Genomic DNA, 8,707 nt, shown 5'->3' on the forward strand with positions numbered 1-8,707 from the left:
ACGACAATAATTGTATAATAAAGTCAATAAAGAAACACCGAATTGCCTAACAGCAATTCGGTTACTTTTTAAAAATATCTAAACGTTCTTTTGCGCATAACAAAACCAAAATTTAATTTTTATTTTGACTTCAACTCGTGCTTAGTCACTCAATGTTTGGAATTTCGTAATAAAATTGACTGGGATTACGCTTTGCAATTTTCTAAGAGTAACTGTGAATGTAAGAATGTGAAATATTTACAATGAAGAAAGTTAAAAAAAATTTTTTCATCACGTCATAAAAATTGGACATTGATACATTCCAGCACTTGTGGAGTCGAGCGAAAAATATGATTGTTTTACTTTGAGTGCGGTCGGTGCTTGCGCGTAGCGAAGAGCGTCTCCCGCGTCTCCGCTCGGATAACCGAATTCGATCAACAGCTCGTTGATAGTACACAATGAAAATTAAATAAATACTAGAAATAATGTTTTCTTATCAATATATTATAATTTACTCCTTAGGCTTATTGAAAAATGATGATATAAATTCTTTCAAAACAAATTTAAAATATAGAAAACTGTTATTATTAAAGCCTACCTTTTATAGTGCATTCTGGTATGTTGACAAAACGATGTAAAAAAATCTGTGAATCTGAGATCTTGAATGAAATACTACGAGGTATAAAATATAAACAAAGTGGTCATTTCTGCTTCGATCTTTGAATAGTGCACACTTGAACAGTTCTTCCAAGAATTAATAATAATCTCTGGTTTTTCCCGTCTTTGTGTCAAGAATTTTAATTTTTTTTTTTGTTTTTAAACCTCCTTTTCTCTCGGACATTAATGTACGTTTAGATAGGTAAAAATAAATATTTATTACATTTCATATTTATGCTACGTAAAATACTTGATTATTCTCATTTCACTTTTTTATGTCTTTATGTCGTTCCTCTGCAGTCACAATCATGTTATTTCACATTTTTCTATAGAATTTTGGGGTCGAAGAAATGGGAAAGATGAGGAAGACTGAAATAAAGAACAGTAACATGAGAATAATCGACTTTTTTTAATCAGGATAAATATCAAAAAACAAAAGTTAATTTTCGACTGTCAAAACGTGCATTAAAGTCCAAGAAAAAAGGAGGTTTGAAATCTAAAAAGAAAATGAAATGCTTGACACACTATTTGTCTTGGAAGAAATCTTCAAATGTGCACTATTTAAAGAACGAAACAGAAATGACCATTTTTTACATTGTTTTATGAACATAGCAAAATGCACTATAAAAGGTAGGCTTTAATAATAACAGTTTCCTATATTTTAAATTTGTTTTGAAAGAATTTCTATCATCATTTTTCCATAAGCCTAAAGAGTAAAGTATAACATATAGATAAGAAAACATTATTTCTAGTACTTATTAAATTTTCATTGTGTAATATCAACGAGTTGTCGATCGAATTCGGTTATCCGAGCGGAGACGCGGGAGACGCTCATGCACCGACTGCACTCGAAGTAAAATAATCATAGTTTTTAAACCATTAAATTAATCGAAGTGATATTTTCCAAAAAAACTTCTTTATTCCTTACTAAAACTAAAAAACTAAAACTTTTTTCATAAGGAAAAAAGATACGCAATTAAATTTCCTATTAAAATTTATGTTTGAAAAATTAAAATTTGAAACGAAATTGACCATCTCCACTTTCTTTCGAGCGTTCGCCCGGTTCTTGCATCCCGGCTTTTAATTATAAATTTATTGAAATAAGTCAATAAAACTACAAGCTATTAACCCACGCACCCGGGGGCAAGCTGATTTGTTTAAATTAATAAATGAAACAATAACCTCAACCCACATGCCTCGGGATAGTTTACTTTATTTTTAAAAATTAGAAAATTTAAATACCTAACTCATATACCCAGGGAGTCTTTACTTTATTTAAATAAATTTTAAAATAAAAAGTAAAAACACAGATCCACATCATCTTTCATTAGATTAAATAAATAAAAACCCAAAAAGTTTAATCCCCATACTCGAGAGGCTCTTCACATCAATTTAATAAATTATAAAATTTAAATAAGAAACCAACACACTTCGTGCATCATATTTTATTTGATGAAATTATGAATAAAAAAATAAAAAATATAAGTACGTTTTGAGGTTAGCTGCATTTTTCATAACTCGCAAACCAACTTCAAGAATGTTTTCTTTAACTACTTGTGCAAAAAATGGCGGAGCCAATCATCGAGCAGTACACTAGTTTGCGACACTGTCCCGGGGCCCTCTGTACGTTTTGTAACCACTTGCTCTTCACAGATTACCGTCTTCATCCATTCCATCGACATATAGAAATGGACCGACAACGCTGTGGGGAGAACGGAAATGAGCTCTAGAGAGAAAATATGTGAGATGTAGACCTGCCTCTTTGTAAATAAAGCTGATTGTTTGAGAGCATTTTCATCAATTAATTATCATTCCTCGTTTGATTTCCTTGAACGCTGTACGTCAATTATCTGTCAAAGTCTGTAAGAGAATATCGAGATAAAATACGAGGAGGCGAAGGTGTTTGGCTCACGTCTCTCTCGTAGGGCGGAAGGTGTTCGGTTCGCTGCCCTGTGTCGAATCTACCCGCTAGCATTGCAGCCAAAAAGCAGATGATGCATACTGTGCAGAGCGATTCAGATTTCCTCTAAAAAATCGCTATCAACCACTCTCCGGCTCGGATTCAATTGAAGAGGATTGTGATAAAGTGCATGCAGCCTTACAAACTAATATGAAACCTGTCAAGCAAGTAATACCACCAATCGTGATAACGGAAAAGGTCAGCACACACTCGTTGGTCATAAAAGAAATCAACGAGGTTGCATCATCAAAGGAGGCTCGGTTCAACTTCACCAAGAAAGGCATCTCCATCTAAGCATTTGATAGGACGGACTACAATATAATAAGAATGAAATTCGATTACAGCAGCTTTGCCTATTTCACGCACCCATTCAAGGATGAGAAATTGAGGCATGTGGTAACCAAGGGATTAACGATTATACCTGTCAACGAAATCAAGGCAGAACTTCTCGTCCAGGCTGTTCAAACGACTAGAATAATCAAAATGAGCCGAAGAAAACCTATGGAATATCCGAACTACCTCATCACAATCCCACTAGAACAAAACTTAGGCGCAGTAAGGAAAATAAAATACTTGTGCTACGTTAGAATCTACTGGGGAAAGTTTCGAAACAGCAAACGAGTCACACAATGTCGCAGATGCCAAATGTTTGGACATGGCAGTAGCAATGGAGAACATCAGGTGAGTGATTCAAATTGTCAGTCATACACTCAACACCTAGAAAAAATAGACGTCAGGACTAAAAAACGTCTTTCGAACCAAAATACGGATATTTGGCAACTTCCACCAGCAAGGACGCAGCAAATCTATCCACGACTCCAGAAACCTAGGCCTAATGCTTGGGAAAATCAATTGAAATCCAAACCAAGACGAACTGGAATCGAACTACACGAGCAGCAAAACACGCTACCCGCCGAGGCTGAAGAGTTTCTGGAACCTGCATCCGGAAACTGAACGAGCTCTTGAAACTGAACGTTGAGGCTAATAAAAAATTTAAATAGTAAATTGGCTTTGTGCAATAACGATATTGATAGGTTGAAAGTTTTTTCTGATCTCTTGCAAAATGAAAGCAAATAGGAGGCAGGTCACGTCATTAACAATAGGGCACTGAAATGCTAATAGAATAAGAGGAAATTATAGAGGGATTACGCAATTTCTTAGGGATCATAACATAGATATAATGTTAATTAATGAAACTAGACTGACACCTAAGTGCTATTTTAACGTAGCAGGCTCTCTTAATTTTTAAATACTTGAAACATGAATCAAAAATTTATTTTATACAGATATTTGATTATTGTATTTTTAATAAATGAATAATATATTTTAAAAAATTTAATTGCTTTAATTCGGAAAAGGCATAGATAGAAAATTTTCCGTCCGTGTAGGACTTCCCGCCCCCACGGGACCTGAAAAAAGTGTCGGGAGTTTGACCAACATAATTTCTGTAGCCAGTCACAGGGATGCCTTCTTGCCCCCACGGGGCCTGAAAAAGAGGTAGAGGTTTAAACAACATTATTTCGGTGACCAGTCACAGAGTTGCCTTCCCGCGCCCCATAGGACCTGGAAAAGCGGTAAGGGTTTAACAAAATTATTTCTGTGATAAGTCACAGCGACGCCTCCCAGTCCCCAAAGGACCTGGAAAAGGTTAGAGGTTTGACCAACATTATTTTGGCGACCAGTCAGAGAGGTGCCTTTCGCTTCCGCGGTACCTGGAAAAGAGATAGGGATTTGACCAACATTACTTCTGTGATCAGTGACAAGGGTGTCTTCTCGCCTCCCACGGGAGCTCAAAAGAAGTAGGGGTTTCAACAACATTTTTTCTTCGACCAGTTACAAGGGTGCCTTGCCGCCTTCCACGGGACCTGGAAAAGGGGTTTGACCAATATTAATTCTGTTACCAGTCACAGTGTTCCCTTTCCGCCTCCCACGGGACCTGGAAAAGGGGTTGGACCAACATTATTTCTGTGACTAGATACAGGGGTGCATTCCCGCCCCCAAGGGGGCCTAGGAAAGGGGTAGGGGGTTTGACCAACATTATTTCTGTAGAAAGTCCCAGGGGATGAGTGGGCGACAAAGCGCCCACCAATCAAAGTCGCGCAGTCGTAAAAAAGGCCCGCGAATCACAGAGCGAGTAACGGCGTGGTTAACAGATTTTCAGTTTGTAATATTCTCTCGCTCTATAGATAAAGAAAAGCACTCTTTTGAGACAATAAGAGATGGCGTTGCTTGTACTAATTTGATTGAAAGATGTTTGTTGAGTTAGTATGAGCGATTCAAAAAGAACTTTTTCAAAGTTTAGAATTTTCCAACAAGATTTTTTTTTAAATTTAGATTGTTGTAATTGCCTAATCTAAACAATCCAAAATTTGAAAAAATTCTTGTAGAATACGTGCTAAGCTACCTAATGCGCGACCTGGTGCAGCCGGATCGTCGACTCACCAATGGTAGTTAAATTGGCACTTGGAAAAATCTAAATTTTGAAAAATGTCTTGTAGTATACTCATTATACTACTTGGTGCTCAATCTGGTGCACCCGAATCATAGACTCACAATTTTTAGTAATTTTCACTGTTGGAACAATCTAAATTTTTTTAAATTCTTGTAGAATACGTGCTAAGCTGCCTGGTACGCGACCTGGTAGAGCGGGATCGTCGACTTACCAATGGTAGTTATTTTGGCAGTTGGAAAATTCTAAATTTTGAAAAAGTTCTGGTTGAATACGTGCTAGCTACCTGGGGCGTGACCTGGTGAACCCGGGTCATCGAATCACCATTTGGAATTGTTATGATCACTCACAAAATTTAAATTTTAAAAAAGCACTCGTAGAATACTCATCATACTACCTGGTGCTCGATCTGGTGCATTCGAATCGTAAACTCACAATTGTTAGTAATTTTGTCTGTTGGAACAATCTAATTTTTGAAAAAATTCTTGTAGAATAGCAAAGCTCTTTTCCGTTTCATCAATTTAACCGCAAACTATTTTCTACCTCAATTTATATGATGATTTTTTGAATCGCTCATACCAACTCAACGAACATCTTTTAATCAAATTAGAACAAGCAACGCCATTTCTTGATGTCTTAAAAGAATGATTTTCTTTATCTATACAGCGAGAGAATATTACAAATTGAAAATCTGTTAACCAGGCCCCTACTCGCTCTCTGATTCGCGGGCCTTTTTCACGACTGCGCGACTCTCATTGGCGGGCGCTTTGTCGTTTGGGCCTTTTGTCACGGATCCGAAGCTGGAAATGGGTAGGGGGAAGTGGTAGGGATTTAACCAGCATTATTTCGCTAATTAGTCAACGAGGTGCCTAATTACTCTTGTTCCTACTTAGGGCCTGTTGCCACGGTAATAGACAGCAGCGAAATAGTTGATCGTTAGATGTATCGCTAATCGTATCAGACACTACCAGTCGTGGGAAAAATAGGTTTAAAAAAGAAAATTTGTATCATAATGAAATCTACAATTATGGTCTGAAAAATGTTGGAGTTTAAATAAATCGGAGAATTTAGTTATTCGGAACTGCACTCGAAATGATTATTTATTCTCAGTGTCCAATGTTAAATTGTAGTTACTATAGAGTCTAACGTATCTGCAATCAGTGATAAACGGAAAAATTTTTACTTAATAAAGTAAATAATCTGCGAAATTCGATTTAAAAATTAACGAACTCGATGTGAAAATTCTAAAACGGTTCATCACTTTTTTCGTGAATAATTACAAAAATACTACGAGTAATTGGGAAAAGCTTATCAGAGCACTCACGAGCTTTCCCGACAAATCTGAGAAATGTTAAATAGGTTCACCTGCACGTGGCCGGCACACACGCTCACCCAAACGCGCGGTGCATGGGAGCGCGCGTATGTGTGGTTCGAGTTCGTCTGAGGATTGGCTAAGAGTTTTATAAAACCTTTATTGTTTGGCCTCGACGGTTGTGGGTGTTTACGGACTTTTGGCTTATGTTCAGAAACTGACGAGTCAGCAGTCTTTCGAGGGTTAGAATCCTCTGAGTTGCGAATTTATAAGTTAATATAACCTTAGTAAAAATGCCTAATAGAAAACCATTAGAAACATCATTGGTGTGGTTTCTATTAGGCCCTATAAACAACTGAAAGTGGGTTTTGTATGCTTGTTCTATATGGTTTTCTATTTGGCACTTAGAAATTTTCGAACTGAATATGATTATGATTCGATATGTTTTGTATTAGTTACTCCCAATGCATATCTATCGGATCCTAAGTGTTACCTAATCGGTTTTTTATTTGATTTTTAATTGGAATGTATTTGCCACCTAATAGGTTTGGTTTCTATTAAGCCCTATTAACATTTGAAAGTGGGTTTCGTGTGCCTATTCTATATGGTTTTGTATCTGGTTTTTTTTTAAATCTGAAAAAGTCTAAATCGTGTTTCAAATTATTTGAAATAATTTCAAGTTTTAAATTAATTCTGAATCTTTTTTTAAATTAAAATTGTAGCGTTTAAACTTAAAATTTAGCTCGTTACAAATTTAACAATTCAAGGCTTTCTATTTCGAACCATTCTGATCAAATTTGTATAGTTTTTAACCGTTGTTCGTAATGGATTGTTTTAATTAACGGTCAAATATTGCTGATGATTAACAAAATTTTCTTTTTTTAATTAAAAAATTTAAAATTGAAGGGGTTAAAAATAAAAAAATTTTATACTGAAATAATATTTCAAGTCATAATCGAATACAAAAAAAATAATTTTCTAACAAATAATTGGTGTTTTAACTAATACAATTTACAGGATAAAGTTTAACCAAAAATGGAATAGTTCAATTTCCAGATAAAAGCTGTGATAAAAAAATTGAATTGAACAAGGAAAAAAACGAATTTTCAATAAAATTGTTAAATTTTCAAGGGAACTGGTGAATTTTTGAATAAGAAGATTAATTTTCTAAAAAAAAAAACGTTTTTCAAACTTAACCAATATATACGATTAATTTTTAATCAATCCTATAATAGTTACATTGTCAGATAAAGATGAATAATTTTGAACGAAAAAAATTTATTTTCAACAAAGTTGTTCAATTGTCAATCAATCAGGTGAATTTTCGACCAAGAAAATTAATGATCTACAAAAAAGACCAATTTTAAACAAAATACATGAATTTTCAACGAAATTATTTAATTTTAAAGTGAAAAAAACGAATTATCTACAAAAAGTTGAATTTCTTAAACGAAAAATATGAGTTTTCAATCAAAGAGTTAAACTTTCAACCAAATAGTTACATTTTCAACCATAATTATAAACCTTTGTAAAAAAAACGAATTTTTTTACAAAGTAGTTCAACTCTGAGTGAAATAATCGACTTTTAAACCCAAGAAGATGTACAGTTCATATATTAACCAAACAATTGCATTTTTGTGCAAATATGATACATTTTCAACCAAAGAGATTAAATTTCTACTAGAAAAGGTCAATTTAATTTTAATAAATTTTTTAAATTTTAAAGTCAAAAAGAGTATTATCTTAAAAAAAGCTGAATTTTTAACCTAATTTAAAGGCAAATAGTTGAATTTTCAACTATAATTATGAATCCTTAATAAGAAAAAATTAATTTTTTTACTAAGTAGTTCAGCTTTAAGTGAATAATCGAATTTTCCACCCGAAAATTATGATTTTAATTTTTAACAATATAGTTGCATTTACAACAACACGACTTTGCAACAAAAAAATAGTTACAGTTGATAATTCAATCGAAAAATGTAATTTTTAATCAAAAAGTATAAATTTTCCATAAAGCAATTTAATTTCTACAAAGAAAAACGAATTGTTAACAAAATACATAACTTTTTAACAAAAAATGGTATAGATTAATTGTCAGTTTCAAAAATATATTTTGAACGAAAGAGATGAACCTTTAAATAAAAGAAATAAAAATTTTAACAAAGTATTTGAATTTTTGATAGAAAAGAAGACTTTTTTACAATATAGTTACATTTTCAACAAAATAATTAATTTTCCAATCAAATAATTGTGTTTTTATCCAAACGAGATGAATTCCAAAATCATCAATTTCTTAAATTTCTGTCAAATGCGGATCAAGATTTAAATAAGACTATTATAATATAACATA

The 8,707-nt window shown here is 33.6% G+C and overlaps 1 protein-coding gene across 2 annotated transcripts in view; it reads right to left on the reverse strand.

Moving 5' to 3' along the window:
• Window positions 1-8,707, reverse strand: part of LOC117168269 (spindle pole body component 110-like) — a 157,032-nt gene that overhangs the window by 26,060 nt on the left and 122,265 nt on the right. The window lies entirely within an intron of this gene.

The sequence above is a fragment of the Belonocnema kinseyi genome, chromosome 1 (genome assembly GCF_010883055.1).
Source record: "Belonocnema kinseyi isolate 2016_QV_RU_SX_M_011 chromosome 1, B_treatae_v1, whole genome shotgun sequence".
Classification (NCBI taxonomy): Eukaryota; Metazoa; Arthropoda; class Insecta; order Hymenoptera; family Cynipidae; genus Belonocnema; species Belonocnema kinseyi.